The sequence below is a fragment of the Peromyscus leucopus genome, chromosome 15, assembly GCF_004664715.2.
Source record: "Peromyscus leucopus breed LL Stock chromosome 15, UCI_PerLeu_2.1, whole genome shotgun sequence".
In the NCBI taxonomy this organism is placed as follows: domain Eukaryota; kingdom Metazoa; phylum Chordata; class Mammalia; order Rodentia; family Cricetidae; genus Peromyscus; species Peromyscus leucopus.
In genome coordinates this window covers 68,800,895-68,818,300 of record NC_051076.1, presented here as the reverse complement: position 1 = coordinate 68,818,300, position 17,406 = coordinate 68,800,895, and the positions used below count along the sequence as shown (strand labels likewise).

Genomic DNA, 17,406 nt, shown 5'->3' with positions numbered 1-17,406 from the left:
CTGGCTCCTGTGTTGGCTGAGAGGCTTGGGGGCCTGGGAGGGGGCTGTGATTCCACTGGAAGACAAACAAGTTACCTACAATGCAAGGTGGTGGATGGTGTTGATGAAGCCAGTTCTGGGTTGCTGGGGACACAGAAGAGCTAACTGCTCTCTCTTTCTGGGGACAGTCATGGAAGCTTCCAGAGGAGAGGAACTCGGACTAAAACTGAGGAATGAGTAGGAGCAGGGGTAAGGGCATCCAAGCCAGATGGGTTTGGTTCAGACCTCAGCGTTGCTGCCCTAAGGGGTGGTCCCCTACAGTGGTTTGGTTTCTCCCTCTGTGAAAGACTGACTCGGAGTGTTAGGATTTAGTCATGTAGGGCTCACAGCAATGGGAACCTGGATAGTTCTTAGCTCTTTCCAACTATGGGGGTGGCATATACTTCCTGTTCCTCTGGTGCCTTCCATCCCTTCTCCAGCACCTTGTCTGAAGACAAGTCTTCTGGCAAGCTACAGAAGATGAAGCCAGAGGCTGGGAATGGAGCTCAGTTGGTATGACACTTTCCCCGCATGCACAAAGCCCCGGATTCCACCGCGGCACTCCATAAGACTGACTGTGGTGTGGACCTGGTGCGTGGCAAACACAAAGACCTCAGTTTCATCCAGCTCTGCATGAACCAGGCACGATGGCACACACTGATGGTCCCAGCCCTTGGAAGGCGGAGGCAGGAGGATCAGAAATGAAAAGTTAGGCTGAGAACTGAAGGACACATTGGCCCCATAAGCATAAGGACCTGAGTTTGTGTCCCCTGAGCCCACTCAGAAGGGGGACTCTTTAAATATGCCAAGTCCCTCTCTGGTTCCTTCTTCAGAGTGACCAGCAGTGACCAGCAGCCCAGTCAGGCTTTTGTTTTCTGGCCTCTGTCACCTGATCTTAGGTCCTGGGGCTAGTGGTGACCTGGCACAGTTCCTGGCACTGGCTGCCCTGTGGCTGCTCCACCCATGGTCATTACGCATCCAAGACCCTAACCAGGCCGCTGTGAGGAACAAGATGCCATTTGAAGAAGTGAACATTTGGGAGCCACCAGTACCAGCTTCTCTGGTGGGAGTCTGCTCCTGTGGGGAGGTCACCCAAGCTCTGCCTCTCCTCCCCACACTGTCCTTTTCCCCTGTACTTCTCGGGAGGGAGGAGCCATGAGCTCATGTCTCAGAAATGCTTTGAAGATGAGAATCACTGAACATTTCCCCAACAGCCCTCAATTTACTTTTTCAGCATTCTCTCTGGGTTGTCAAGCCTTTGTAGTTATTTTTATAAATAGCAATCGCTGGCTGCTTCCATTTTTACCCGGGACAGTTCCACCTCCGGCTGGATCGGATGTCATTTTGCAACTGACAGCCCTCCAGGCTGGACTTGCCCCTGTTTCTCCGGATGACATCTTCTGTGTGTCTCCCCTCTGCCACCTCAGAGCCCACCTCCTTGTCACTCGTACGTTCACAATGCCACCTGGTCTGTTTGGAGCCAAGCTTTGGTTCTGTCCTGGCTGCTCCTCTCTTCCCACAAGGCCCGAGTTCTCCAATATGGCCCCCAAGCTGCCATCATTCAGCCATGGCTCACCTGTTGGGCTGCATTCCTGGCCTTCCCCTTTCCCACCCTTGGGCTCAAATGTCTTGAACTCTGATATTGCTTAACCCAGAAGGTTTAGTCATGGGCTGGAGATGTAGTTCCGTTGGTAGAGTCCTTGCCTAGTGTGGATGAAGTTCCATCCCCAGAGTATGAACTGGGCATGGCGGTACACTCCTATAATCTCTGAACGTGGGAGACGGAGGCAGGAGGACCAGAAGTTCAAGGTTGCACTGGGAAGGTGGCTCAGTGGGTAAGCACACGTATGAGGACCTGAGTTTAGAGTCCTACAACCCATGTAAAGGCTGGAGGCAGCAGGACATGTCTGCAATCCCCTCTGGGGCGAGATGGGAGGTAGACAGGAAATCCTTTGCAAGCACACAGGCCAGCTAGCCTGGTGAACACAGTGGCAATGAGACCCTGTCTCAAACACAGTGGAAGGCGAAGCCCTACTCCTGAGGCTGCCCTTGGACCCACACGCACCTGCTTCAGCTCACGTGTACCTATGTTCACACATAGGCACAAAGAAGTTGATAATTTTCAATGACCAGAGAGTAAGAGTCAAGGCTGGATACACACTTTCTAGAAGAGGAGGAAGGAAGGAAGGAAGGAAGGAAGGAAGGAAGGAAGGAAGGAAGGAGGGAGGGAGGGAGGAAGGGAAGGAAGGAAGGAAGGAAGGAAGGAAGGAAGGAAGGAAGGAAGGAAGGAAGGAAGGAAGGAAGGAAGGCAGGCTGCCTTAAGTCATGCCTCTAGGTTAGGAGAGGGTCAAGTTCATAGAAAACAATGAACTTGGCCCTGTGGAGCGGATCAGTGGGTAAAGGCAGGCGTGCACAAGCCTGCCAACTTGAGTTTGATCCCTAGAATAAACGTAACGGTTGAAACAAAGGACCCATTCCACAGAGATGTCCTCTGATAGCTACACGTGTGTTAGGGCACATGTATGTACACACAGACAAACACACACACACTCTATAAAAATTATCAAAAAAATAGCCGGGCGGTGGTGGCGCACGCCTTTAATCCCAGCACTCGGGAGGCAGAGCCAGGCGGATCTCTGTGAGTTCGAGGCCAGCCTGGGCTACCAAGTGAGCTCCAGGAAAGGCGCAAAGCTACGCAGAGAAACCCTGTCTCGAAAAACCAAAAAAAAAAAAAAAAAAAATTATCAAAAAAGAAGATAAAAGGTCAGTCTAGTAGTGTGGTCAGTCTAGTAGTTTCTGTGTGGGCAGGAACCCAGACTCCTTTACTACTGTGCACTCTAAAATAAAATACTTAAATCATACAAAAAATAAACAGGGTCTAATACGGTAATTAGCATAGGAAGCCACTGGCTTAGGAAGGGAAATGTCATATTTGCATCTATGGGTCTCTCTCCTCCAACCCTCTCCATTAAAGAAAAGCATTGTATGATGGCGAGGAAAGTCCTTGGGCTTCACTTAACATGCCACACCTAAATAATACATATTCTTGTGTGAGTTTAAAGCTTTCTACATTTGTTATTGACTTTCATGGATGTGTGTGTATGGGCCACATGCCACAGCACATGAGTAGAGGCAAAGGACGACTTACAGGAGTCTGCTCTCTCTTCCCACCATGCGGGTCCCAGATACTGAACTCAGACTATCAGGCTTGACAACAAGCACCTCTGTCCACTGAGCCTTCTCACTATTGTTGGTTATCTTTGGCTCTCTTTTGGGGGGTCCACCACCGAGCTCCCAGATAAATCACACATGCAGGCTTATTCTTAATCATAAATGCCTGGCCTTAGCTTGGCTTGTTTTTAGCCAGCTTTTCTTAATTTAAATTATCCCTGTCTACCTTTTGCATCTGGGCTTTTCCCTTTCTCTTATTCCTGTAAATCTTACTCTTACTCGGTGGCCTGCTGTGTTGCTGGGTGGCTGGCCCCTGGAGTCTTCCTCCTTCTCTGGCTCCTTTTCCTCCCAGTTTCTCCTTCCTTCTCTATATTCTCTCTGCCTGCAAGTCCTGCCTATCCTTTCTCCTGCCTCACCATTGGCCATTCAGCTCTTTATTAGACCATCATGTGTTTTAGACAGGCACAATAACACAGCTTCACAGAGTTAAACAAATGCAACATAAACCAAAGTAACATACCTTAAAATAATATTCTACAACATCTCATCAGGTCTTTTTGTGAGTTTTTAAGCTCTATGTATGCTAATTTACTGTACATATTCTTCTGAGATTTATCTGCCAGTGGGTTAACACATTTGACAAATGAACCCTTGCTTACTTGCTGATGGTGGTAATATTCTTACTCTTGTGCTGGGATTACAGGCATGCACCTCCATGCCTGGTTTATGTGGTGCTGGGAATTGAACCCAGGACATTGTGCCATGAGGCAAGTGTTCTACCAATGGAGACACATCCCTAGCCTCTACTCTATATTTTCTTAATGGCCTAACTGTTGGTGGTTTTCAAATATTATTCCCCTGAACATTTCCAGTACTCAACAGGAAGGCATGACTAGTTGTATTTTGTAGATGAGAAATTAAGCAATTTTATTTAACAGCTTTCTCCATGAGGCACAAGCATAAAATGATTCTCTTTCTCCATATCTTTTTTAGGATTGATATCACATCTCCTGTTCACAATCTTTAGCAACGTCTTTGGTGGATGCCGCCACTTTCTGGTCATTTTCAGATTCTAAAATCCCATCCAGTATGGCCCAACACCATGGTCCACTTAGCATCAGCCTGCCTTTATCCAAGAGCTTGGAGGGGGGAGCCTGGAGCTGCTTGTCAGTCTCTCTCTCTCTCTCTCTCTCTCTCTCTCTCTCTCTCTCTCTCTCTCTCTCTCTCTCTGTTTATTATGTGGGATGTTTTAATTGTTTCCTAAGTTACGTTTATTTGTTATTGCATGGGAAAGGTGGAGTGTCACAGCCCACAAGTGGAGGTCAGAGGACAACTTGAAGGAGTTGGTTCTCTTCTCCACTTGGTGAGTTCCAGGCATCAAATTCATCTTGTCATGCTCCTGGCAAAAGCCTTCACCCACCGAATATCCCGTCAGCCTCACCATGTGCCTTTGAGACAGGGTCTCTCACTTGGGCTGCAGCTTGCTGCTGTGCCTAGACTGTCTGGCCAGTGAGCACCAGAGTTCCACCTGTTTCTGCTTCCCCGGGTCTGGGATTTACAAGTATTTGCACCCCCACACCCAACTTTTTGTGTGGGTTCTGCAGGATCAAACACAGGCGAGCACTTTACTGCGGAGCCCACTCCCCAGCACTCCGCTTACTCTTTCTTTCCTGTGCTTGGAGACTTGGAGGAGAGGTGGAGGGAGGGTGTGAATATCTTCAGGGGACACTCGAGGCTTCCTCTCCCATGGGCTTTAGGGGGTCTCTCTATGGCAGGTGTCTGTTCTATGATGGCTGATATCCAAATACCATCTCTGAAGGATGCTTCTGGGATCCTTCCTCTGCCTTTCCTGGGGTCCTGCTGACAGGGGAAAGCCCTCCGCATGGGGGAATACTGTGGGACAGCCAAGAGATACACTGCCCCTAAAATTATAGACACAGGTCGGGCATGTGAACTGCTTGCCTGCAGACTCTTTCCTGTGGGCAGCTGAGGAACAGACTTCTAACAGATATGCATCATAGGAGGGCGATTCTCCTACAGTGCCCCCTGAATTGAGAAATGCCCCCCAAACACTCCCGATACTGTGATTCCCCAACTCTGGTGAACTGTTCCCTAGGGACTGTGTCTTCTGCTCACATGGCCTGAAACAGTGGTAAGGCCAGGGTGGGGTTCATTCTAGCAGAACTCAGTTGGGAACATTTAAACGGTTTAAGTGGAATGTATTTATTTTCATTGGGTGAAATCCATGGGACACGAAATTTACCACTTGAAAGCAAACAATTCAGTGACATTTGGGGCGTTCATAGTATGGTGCAACCCCCTCCCCCATCTGTTCCAAGGCCTCTTCATCGCTCCATTTCATCACCCTTTGCATCCATCAGGGGCTTCCCATTCCTCTCTCCTCCAGCCCCTGGGGACCACTGATTTACTTTCTGTCTTGACTGGTTACAAGTGAGGTGCATAGTGATATCACCTAAGATTATCTGGGTGTCCCTATCCGTCACCATCCAAGGTTCTGGTACTAGTAGTGATCAAACTGTCAGGGATTGGGATGTAGGGTGGGCATTTTAGCTGGCTATCACCAGTCATTAGCTAACAATAACAATCTCTGAATGGCCCTTGTCACACAGAGTATCTGTGAGGCATAGATATTTAGAGAACAAGGTCTACAGGTATGTTTTTAAAAAAAATCTTTGTTTTTTATTTATGTGTGCGTGTGTGCGTGTGCGTGTGTGCGTGTGTGTGTGTGTGTGTGTGTGTGTGTGTGTTGGATTATAGATGATTGTGGTATGTATATGATGATGCTTGACATCTATTGGAGAGACTTAAGATTAACAGACACTGACTGAGCTCTGAGTTCCTTCCCTCGCCTGGAGAAGAGATTCACCTGCCAAACTGGGTGGATCTTGCTTAAACTCAGATTCCAACTGACAGCAGTGTGCACATCTTTGGAACACTTGGGAGACTGTGAATATAGACTGGGCATTAGATACCGTAAGGAACTCAAATTAAGTTTGAACACAGGTGTGAGGGACTTCACACATGGGTTATGTAAGTAAGGAAGCATCCTTGTGTTTAGAGGCACATGCTGAAACCATTCAGCAGAGCCAGGGTGGTTGGGAGTTTTTTTTTTCCCCACAAAAATAAAAATAGACAAAGTGAGAGTGGCAATCATTGCTACATCTAAGTGATGGGTGTTGGGAGTTTACTGGGCTGCCTGCATGAGTCAGGATCTACCCAGGAGGAGAAACCGCCGGGAGATATTTAAAGCATACAGCCTCCGAGGCAGAATTTTGGTTACGTAGTAGATGAGACCAGGAGCCAAACAAGCAACTCCAGAGTTGGGATGGTCTGAAGAGCAGATCCAGGAGGTGCTGCCCCTGGAGCAGGGATAGATAGGGTCACTTGATCACGTGGGAACCGCAGTGGGCCTGTCAGATGTGTGCAGCGTCTCCGTGACAACGAGGACACTACCTATGGTGTCTGTCTCCCCTCCCCTCCCAAGTCTCCTGATTCTTGCTGGTGTTCCCCCTGACTGTTGGCCAAACTACCAGGCCCGGTCCACAGTGGAGAGAAAGCATGCCCAGTTTTGTGTGGTGCTGGGAATCAAACCCAGGACTTGGTGCATGTCAAACAGGCATTCTACAAACTGAGCCACATACCAGCCCTGTGCATGCCTCTCACAGCGCTCAGCCCTCAAGCACTTTACCCATGGCATCTCACGGCTTGAGGTCAGCACGGAGACTCCTTGAGGCCTTCCGAGAGCCTTGCACGGTGCAGCTCTTGCAGCTCTTGGGCAGAGGCACTACCACAAGCCTCTTGGACCGCAGCCAGCACTTTTAGACAGACCCTCTCTGGCCAATAAAGCAAGAGCTGTAGTGTGTTAACTTGGCCTGTCACTGAGGACCCAGAGTGAGTCAACCGTTGTTGCACACAGCCATCAGCTCGAAGAACCTGGGGAGATTTGGCCTCATTTCCCAGAGTGGTCCTGCTGGTGACCTACCCCAAATCCATTTCCTCTGTGTTCCTATGAATAAAACCGAGACTTTGTTCAAGTTGACAATGTACCCGGCAGCTAAAAAAGGCTTCTTTCCTGGGTACTCTTGAAGTTACCAGGGACCTTGTCATCAAGCTTAGGCCAACGAGAAGGTGAAAGTCCCTGGGCAAGGTGATCCTTCCAGAACAAAAGGGCAAGCCAGCCATGCGTGCTTGGTGGTGTACCTCTCTGTAGCCACAGTACGGCGGCGGCGGCGGCGGCGGTATGGCTCAGAATGGGCTGCGTTCAGCTGAGTACATAATTGTTGCTCCAAGCAAAGTAACAAACAACACAATGCCCCAAACAAAAAAACACAATCAAGTGTTTGCTCAACCAAAGGGGGAGAGGACAGACGTAAGTAAGTTGGCAACTACGACCCAGCATGCGCTCTATGGCACAGGGCTAAAACTCAGCAGAGGGAAGAGATGCATGGGGAGTGGATGTGGACCAGTGAGTGGTTGGCCTCCGGAGCAGGGACCATGAGGAGTGTGAGGGCTACTGTGAGACAGTCTTATGTGTCCCTCAGGAAACCAGCAACAAATATCACCAGGCTTCCTGGTGTCATCACGGTGATCTAGGGTTAAAAACAAAACAAAAAGCAAGCAAGCAAGCAAACAAAAAACCCACTTTCTGGGCCTGGAGAGATGATCCAGCAGTTAATATTTGCTCCTCACGTAGAGGACCCAAGTTTACTTCTCAGAATTCACAGGCAGCGCCCAACTGCCTGTAACTCCAGCTTCCGGGGTTTTGATGCCTTCTTCTGGCCATCACAGGCATCTGCACACACATGCTCAGGAGCCTCTCCCCAACACACACACATACACATCAGGTGTGGCTGGCCTCTCCCCAACACACACACATACACACCAGGTGTGGCTGGCCTCTCCCCAACACACACACATACACACCAGGTGTGGCTGGCCTCTCCCCAACACACACACAAACACACCAGGTGTGGCTCGCCTTAATTCCAGCACTTGGGAGGCAGAAGCAGATGCATCTTTGTGAGTTTGAGCCCAGCCTGGTCTACATAGCGAGACTCCAGCTAGATCCACATGTTAAAGGCTTATCTTTAAATAAATGAATAAATTGAATAAAGCAGGTCTGAATTAAAAAAAAAAAAAAAAAAAGACAAACTGCTCACTGAATGCCCTGGTAAAGATGAGACTGATTAACACGGAAGGGAACACACAAGGTGAGTTTGCTCATCGTCCAAAAGCAGGACTCTGAGGGGACAGGCGTGGTGGACACACCCTGTATAGTGTGGGACCCACAGTGAATCATACCCTGTGTAACTTCTCCCCTCGCTATCCGAGTAACATTGGTGCTGGTTCCCAGGACATGGCAGTGGTGATGGTCACCATCACCCGCTACATCAGGTTATGCCGTACAGCCAAGGTAATATTATATATGTGCGCACACTCATATGCACACGTGCCCAGCAGGCTAGAGGAGGATGAGAGGCACTTTGGGGCTGGGAGGCACCTCTGTTGGTAAAGTGCCTCTGTGTGAGCAGGAGGACCCGAGTTCAGTCCCTGGGTGGAAAAAATCCCAAACACCTCCCTGTGTTTTAGCTAAGTGTGATTTTATGTTGAGCCGTGCTTGTAGCTCTCCACGTGCCACATGTGGTCCACGGGCTGCAGGTGGGACACACCTGGTGACAGAGAGGAGGCTGGGAAGGGGCCACCTGGGCCTGGCTCACGGAGGGCAGATCTGAGTCCAGCATTCACATGTCCACTCACTACATGTTAGCTGCCTAGGAAGGGCCATGAGCAAGCCGGTCACAACATGAGGCTTCTGTCTCAAAGCCTTCCTTCCTTCTTTAGCACACAGCTACAGCTGTGACTTTCCCACCATGATGTGACGAGGGGACAGGAAGGGACGTTCACACTTAATGAGTCCCTATAATGCCCTGGGCACAGGGCCAGTCACTTTACACACACACACACACACACACACACACACACACACACACACACACACACTCCTCCATCTGTCATCCTAGTGAGCATAGGAAATATGCTTGTCAGCCCATTCCATGGGTGGATAAACAGAGATTCAGGCAGAGAGCACAGGTCCTAAGGAATGCCGTCCCCTCCTGTTCTAAGCTGGTGAGAGCCTGGCTGAGAAAACCAGGCCAGCCGAGCTCATGTGGCCTACTTTATGTAGCTGCCTTCCTCTCCTGCCTGCCCTCTTTCTCCCACACTCCTCCACCTCCTCTCCTTATGAGATGCACATTCTTGTAAGATTTATAATATCTGTGGGTATGCATGGTGACCTGTAAAGAAGGCAAGGGTCCAGGATGCCTCCTTTCTTTGCTTTTGGTCAGAATATCCCCACTTGCAGGCAAGCGTTTTTTAGACCATTCCTTCAAACCATTTTCTAAATTTGAACCTGGTGTCGACACTCTTCTCTCTCTCTCGGCTGCATCCCTCTCCATGGCTGTGACGGCCCCGGCCCATAAAGCACCAGGCCATTCTCCCCTCTGCAAATTCCCGTAATCTCTCTGTTCTTCTGGGAAAAGGTCAGCCACCTGGCGGGAGGCAGCTAGGTGCAGGGCCTTTGCAGCGAGGGGTGGTTCACTGAGAGACGAAGCTAAGGAGAGTAACCAGGGGCTGCACAGACATCCAGGGACCCACAGTAGCAGAGGCTGGGACCAGCTCCAGCACTGAAGGGGAGAAGGGGAAAGTCACACCAACAGAGCCCAGAGGAGACTCTACCCAGGGCAGGCTGGGGGCAGGCGGGGCAGGGGGCGGGGGCAGGGGCAGGGGGCAGGGGGGGGGGGGGGGCAGGGGCAGGGGGCAGGGGCAGGGGGCAGGGGGCAGGGGGCAGGGGGGGGGGGGGGGGGGGGGGGGGGGGGGGGGGGGCAGGGGGCAGGGGGCAGGGGGGGGGGGGGGCAGGGGGCAGGGGGGGGGGGGGGGGGGGGGGGGGGGGGGGGGGGGGGGGGGGGGGGGGGGGCAGGGGGGGGGGGGGGGCAGGGGGCAGGGGGGGCAGGGGGCAGGGGGCAGGGGGGGGGGGGGGGGGGGGGGGGGGGGGGGGGGGGGGGGGGGGGGGGGGGGGGGGGGGGGGGGGGCAGGGGGCAGGGGGCGGGGGCAGGGGGCAGGGGGCAGGGGGCAGGGGGCAGGGGGCAGAGGGAAGACGTCTCTCTGCCTTGCTCTCTTCTCACCTTTCTACTGATGTCTTCTGTGATCTGAGACCAACTATCGCGCGGGAAGCAAAGGATTTGGGATGCTGTGGATCGTGATGGTGGTGGCTGTGAGGTGTCCAACCTTTCAGGGTACAAGGCAGAGCAGTTTCTGAAAGATCAAACGAAAACCAGCACGCTCTCTGTGAGCATTGACCCAGGTCATGAAAAATCCTTTGACGACGAGGTCCTTTTCTTGAGACAGGGTTTCATGTGTCTTGGGCTGGCCTTGAATTCCTGAAGAAGCCAAGACTGACCTTGAACACCTGATCTTCTTGTCTCCACCCACTGAATGCTATGAGCACCACCATGGTGCTGATGTGTTGCTGGAGATGGACCCAGAGCTCCACGCATGTTATACAAGCACTCTATCGACTAAGCAACTTCCCCAACCCCACCACAGAGTTCCTACCAGTTAAAGAACATCGCATAACGTGACGCCTACAGTTTATTGTATTTCGAATAGGAAGATTAGAAGGCATTTGGATTGGTCTCTCTGATCATTATTTTTTGACGTCTGTCGTTTCCTGTTGACAGGGTTCTCTTCTTGGTGTACAGGTTTTGAGAACCTGAGAAACACCAGAGGCCAAGCCTTCCTCAGCCCCATCCCAGAGGCCTCTGGAAACCATGAGGACCATCAAACCCTGCCTGACCTTGCCTGGTTACAAATCAGGAGGCCGGGGTAGCAAGGGGAAGACTCTCTGGAGGGAATTGCAGAGCTGGGTCTAGGAAACCATGGTGGTGGTGGTGGGGTGTGTGGTGGTGGTGTGGTGTGTGTGTGTGTGTGTGTGTGTGTGTGTGTGTGTGTGTCCATGATCACAGGTGCACTCTTGCTTCAAGGGCTATTAATAAATGCTGGAAGCTCTCAGCGACCTGGGCTTCCGGCTGTCCTCCACCCCAGGCTCCTGTGAGCATGCCAGGCCCCTGGGCACAGGGAACTTGCACCCCCTGCTGGCCAGAGGGGCCTCTGCACTAAGTTGTGCCCCGCTGGCTTCCAGGGATTGTCAGGATTCTGGGGCACTCAGACTTTGAGAAGTCCCTCACTGCCACCAAGTCCTCATAGGCCTCTGGAGCCTTAGGATTTTGCTCCCTGACATACAGAACAGGGGTGCAACAGCAGCGGACACTGTGATACTCTAATCGGCAAACGTAACAAAAACTTTAAACTTATGTGTTGTTTGCATGTGTACACATTTGCGTATATGCATGTGTGTATGGATTTATGCTCCTGGGATTCGTCTGTTCCCACCCCCAATGCTGGGGTCACAGGCACATGCCTCGCTCTTTACACTGGAGCTGGGGATCTAAGCCCAGACCCACGTGTTTGGACAAGGGTTCTTACCCACCTAAACCACCTACCCAGTCCCTTGGTCTTATTTATTTATTGTTTTTAGACAGGGTCTTTCGCTGTACCTAGAGCTCACCAACACAGCTAGACTAGCTGACCAGCCAGGATCAGAGACCCCTCTGTCTCACTCCCCAGAGCTATGATTACAGGTGACTGGCACCATGCCTGGCCTCGTGAGTGGGGGCTAGGGATTCAGACGCAGTTTTTTTTTATTTTATTTTATTTTTTATTTTTTTGGTTCTTCAAGACAGCATTTCCCTGTAGCTTTTGAGCCTGTCTTGGAACTCACTTTGTAGCCCAGGCTGGCCTCGAACTCACAGAGACAGGCTTGTCTGGCGGACACTTTACTAATTGAGCCACCTCCCCTTCCCTGGACCAAGAACCTTTGGTTCAGCCTCATCTCCTCCAGGAAGCCTTCCACCACCATAACCCCAGACCCTTTCTCCCTTCCCCAGCCCTACATCACTGTTTTTCTTTAGTTTGTCTCTGACTCTGACACAAAGAAAAGTCCTTTTATTTTGCTTTAAATTTTTCATTTCTATTTGGGGTTCCAACTTCATCAAGAAGTTGTGGCAGCTTGCTTATAATGACTTCAAGTTGTCCCCAGTCTTCCCCTGGAATGAGGTTCTAGGGTAAAGAAAGGAGAAAAGTAACTCTTAGACATGCCACATCTTAGGAGACAGGTAGATCCCTTGAGCTCATTGGTCAGCCAGTATAGCCAATCAGTGAACTCCAAAGTTCAGGGATGTTAAAAATGAATGAATGAATGAATGAATGAATGACGTTGAGAGCAGTTGAGGAAGACACCTGGAACCTACCCTCTGGCTTCTGTACACCATGCATCCCTCATGCACCGCTCCCACAATCACAAGAAAGAGTAGCTAACACAGGACCATTCCGAGGCAGACTGGGTGAGATACGCCCCTCTAGGAGCCAGGATTTTGGTGCTTCTGGGAAAGCATCACAACTGTCAACAGCAGCTGGGCAAACAGCCGGTGAGGCCTGGGTGTGGTCGGAAGCATCTCGTCCCTGAGGTGGCTGCTTCCCGAGGAACATTTTCCCATTTATTCTTCTCTTGATGGAGACCTAGGCTGACTCCATGACTTGGCTGTAGTGAATAACGTTGCAATAAATGAGGGTGAGCAAGTGTCTCTGAAGTATGTTGACTCCGAGTCCTTCAGATATACTTCCAGGGATGAAGCAGTTCAGCCATACGCAGTTCTATTTCTTGTTCGAGGGAGCTCCATATTGTTTGCCACTGGGCCTCTGCTAGTGTGTATTCCTGTAGTGGGTAGCCATTCCAGCTTTGGTCTGGAAGTTCCAGCCCTCACTGAGGCTTTGGTAACTGTCACGCCTACAAGGTGACCCTGAAGACCCGAGATCCAGATGCGCTGCCTTCTCTTGGTTCCTGGACCCTGGACGCTGGAGGTAGACCGAGCAGAGTTCTCCAGAGAACACTGCCGGGCTGTACTAAGCTACGTCTTTCCCAGGCCCTGTGACCTACCTATCCCTTCATTTATAAGTTACGCCACTAAATAAACCTCCCTTTTAACTACATGGAGTGGCCTTAATAATTTCACCAATATATCCCCACTGCTCGTGGGTGAAAGGTGCCTCCGCCCTCATCCTTGCCAGCGTTTGTTATCTGTTATGACAGCCATCTGAGCAGGCTAAGACAGAATCTCTGTGTGATTTCCATATGCATGGGAGTCAATGTTGAGTCTCCTTTCCTTTTCCCCTTCACTCACTCACGTTCCCAAAGACACTGGGGTACAGCTTCACTTCAAAACGGAGGCTTTCGTTTGGACCCGAACTGTACCACTCTTTCTACTGCAAAAGGAGGACAGCTAAAAATAAATTCAAAAAGTAACCCAAAGGAGATATCCCCTGCCACAGATGGTAAAGAGGAAGCAAAGAAATGTTCATATCCTTGGGGCCTGAACAAAAAATAACAGGGTGTTGTCTGCGTCAACACCAAAGGTGAAGATGTAGGTACTGTTAAAGGCGTGACCTCCAGGATGGACCTTGGGAACCGGAAGGAGGTGCCCTCTCAACTCTACATGAGATTATCCATAGAAGAGATAACTCACTCGAGCTTTCCCACAGGAAAACAGAATCCTCCATGTCACCACAGAGATGCTGGGATGGCAGCAAGGTACAGGGAGCTAGAGGTGACATGTGCTTCCTGACTGATCTTGTCAATAACCAGCCTGTGGTGGCCACTCTGTTGGAAGGGCAGTGCTTGAGGATATTTCCTGGACAAGACACCCACATGTCTCTCCATCTTGTCCAGGTGGTGCCACGACATGTCCTCATAGCCACCAGTACAACCTTGGTTGTCTGGGAGGCAATGAGCTACAGAGGAACCTAAACATCCCAGAGACTCTAAGCCGGGCGGTGCATGGCAGTGAATGTCTTTAATCCTAGCATTTGGGAGGCAGAGGCAGGCGGATCGCTGTGAGTTTGAGGCCAGCCTGGTCTACAGAGAGAGTTCTAGGACAGCCAGGGATACACAGAGAAATCCTGTCTCAAAATAAACCAAACCAAACAAGAAAGAAAGAAAGAAAGAAAGAAAGAAAGAAAGAAAGAAAGGAAAGAAAGAAGGAAGGAAGGAAAGGAAGGAAGGAAGGAAGGAAGGAAGGAAGGAAGAAAGAAAGAAAGAAAGAAAGAAAGAAAGAAAGAAAGAAAGGAAGAAAGAAAGAAAGAAAGAAAGAGTGTCTAGTAGCGGAGTGAAGATGAGGCAGACCCAAGCCCTTCCTTCATGGGATCTTACGTGGTCCACACCTTCCTGTGAATCTCACCTCCTCTACCTGCTGTAACCTCACATGTTCCAGTCATGTGGTCCTAGAATGTCCCTTCCCATGATCCCACTTGGTCCCCCACTCCTCCATCTTCATGCCGTCATCAGCTCTTTTGCTGCCCGCTTTAGGGAGATATTTGACACCCCCTAGCATTTCCTGTCCCCAACCCCCCCCACTCCTCCCCACCCACCCCCCTGTCCCCTAGCAGGCTTCCTTTCCTTTTCCCACGCTCTGCTGTTACTTCCTCCTTGTTAGTTGCCTATGCCCTTGTAGGGATGTAAAAGTGAAGATTTCTTTACAATACTGATTGCATCTATTTATTTATTTGACTGTGTGAGCATGTGGGGGGTTTATTGCATCTATCTGTGTGTTGGGGTGTGAGCATGCCACAGGCCTGTGGAAGTCAGACTATTTGTGTGTTTGAGTGTGTGAGCGTGCCACACACACCGTGTGGGGTCAGAGGACGACTTGTGGCGGTTGTTTTTCTCTGTCCCCCACCTGGATCCCAAAGACTGAACTTAAGGTTTCCAGCTTGTTAGCAAGCACCCTTACCCACTGAGCCATCTCGCGGCCCATGATTCTCCGAAGCCTAGACTAAAGCCTAGCTCACAGGCGCCTGATGAATGGGCACGCATGGTGAAGTGTTGGTGGTGGAGACATGGAGGGTGTTGTGGTCTGAGTGTGAAATGTTCCCACATAGGCTCACTGGTCCCCATCTGGTGGTGCTGTTTGGGAAGGCTGTGGAGACCCATGGGAGGAAGTTTGTCACAGGGAGCGGGCCTGGTGGCTTTGTGGTCTAGGTGCAGTTTCTGTCCACGCTCTAGTTCGTGATTCCAGATGCCAAGTGACCAGCTATCTCATGCTCCTGACGCCTTCCCCTCAGCCTACGAGCCCAGGACACTGCTCTTCCTGCCCGTTGCTTCTTGTCAGCCATTTACTTACAGCCATGAGAAAAGGAACCCATGTAGGAGCTGTGTGCCGAGTGTTGCTTCCGAGCCTCAGCTCCGTGGTCACTGAGGTCCGGGACAAAGCGACACTAGGAATAGGTTTTCTCCCCAGATCCAATGCCCCTAAAACTCACAGTGCTGTGGACAGGAACCAGCAGCTGTCTACCCAGCCACACCCTTGGCTCAGGTATAATCAACCCTCAAGGACCTGTCACCATGCCCTTCACAGGCGTGTGTGTGTGTGTGTGTGTGTGTGTGTGTGTGTGTGTGTCCATGTTGTAGGTGTGTGCTCATGTGCTATGCAGCAGCCAGAAGAGGACATCAGGCGCACTGCTCTGTCACACTCCACCTTAGTCCCCGAGAGCCCATGGCTGGATTGGTGGCCAGCAAGCCAGAGGGAGCCTCCTGTGCCCATCCCCCACAACACTGGCGTTACAGATGTCACTCCCAGATTTTTACATGGCAGCTGGGGATTTGAACCCAGGTTCTCATCCTTGTGCAGCAAGTGCTATTGCCTGAGGACCCCTCCCCTTGCTCCCCGGCTGGCTTTCTGGACACTGCCCTCATGCAGGCAGCCCATTCTTCACTTGGACACGTGCCTCCTGGGCCCAGCCCTGTTGGATGCCCTGTGGACACTGAGATGAGGTGGTCATGTCCTCTGGTCCCTTTCCTGGGCCTAAGCCTACCTGTAGACTGGGGGCACCACACACTTGTTATTCAATAAAGGAAGCAGTCCTGGGCTGCAGGCTGAATGCTGTAAAAATGTGGGCACAGAGCCACCCTTCTGTGTAAATCAGGGCCTCGTAGCCAGCTAGGGTAAAGGCAGCACTCAAAGCAAGCTTCATGGCCCAAGGCCACTGCCCTTTTTGCTACCCCACTCATACATTCTCTGATCCACGAGTTATAAGCAATTTACCTCACCCATACGCCGTGAAGTCTAGAAACAAAACAATATATTCAGTGTTTAGAAACTGCACGGGCATTTTGCAAGCTGGCCTCCTCAGAGCTTGCATACAGCAGGTGCTCAAGAAATGCTCTTGGCCCGTAGTCCTCACCTTGCAGTGCATTTTCCTACTCTCTGCTTTTGCTCCGTCTTCTCCACCTGCACCCACCCACTCACCAGTCCCGGAGCACCTATGTTGGGCCGGGTGCCCAGCCAGGTGTGGAGAAAGGGCCCGGCCCAGCCCGCCAGCCATTCTCGGCACAGTTGGGAGAGCCAGACAAGTTGCCAGACAGACCACAGTGTGGAAAAAAAAAGTGCAGGCAGCATGTGCCAGGCTGCCATGGGAACTGAGGGGTGGGCCCGGGAACACACAGATGAGAACAGCTCCTGACATCTGCGCATGCCTTTCAGTGCCTCAAAGACAAGGGTGTGAACGGCGGGGGAGGGGCCAGAGAAAGAGCTGCCCCAGTCCCCCAGGCTCAGATTCCAAGCAGGGAGCCATGAAGACATTCTTGAATACTCATAAAGGAGGTGTTTTTAAATTTGTCTTCCATTTGTGTGTGTGTTGTGTATGTGTACACGTTTACACGTGTATGACGACACGTGGGTGGGTTTGAATGCATATGTGTGCGTGTGGAGGCCTGAGATTGATGCCAAGAATGTTCCTCCATCACCCTTCCATGTTATCATTGAGTCAGGGTCTTTCGATCAATCCCAGAGTTCGCTGATTGGCTAGTCTCAATACTCAGCGTGTTCTGGGGATCTCTGTCTCCTCCTCCCAAGGCTGGATCCACAGGCAGCCTCCACATCCACATTGAATTTACCCGGGTTCTGGAGAATCCAAACTTGGGTCGAGTGTGTTCACCACTGGGCCATCTCCCCAGCCCTGCAGCTCAGTGCTTCCTGGTGGGTTCTTGATGTTCGGCGTTTAGAACGGTTCTACAGGGTCAGCTAGCAC

At 51.1% G+C, this 17,406-nt stretch overlaps 1 pseudogene; it reads left to right on the top strand.

Moving 5' to 3' along the window:
- Nucleotides 1–549: 549 nt before the first annotated feature.
- LOC119089099 lies at nt 550–14,178 on the top strand (annotated as a pseudogene).
- Nucleotides 14,179–17,406: the final 3,228 nt, after the last annotated feature.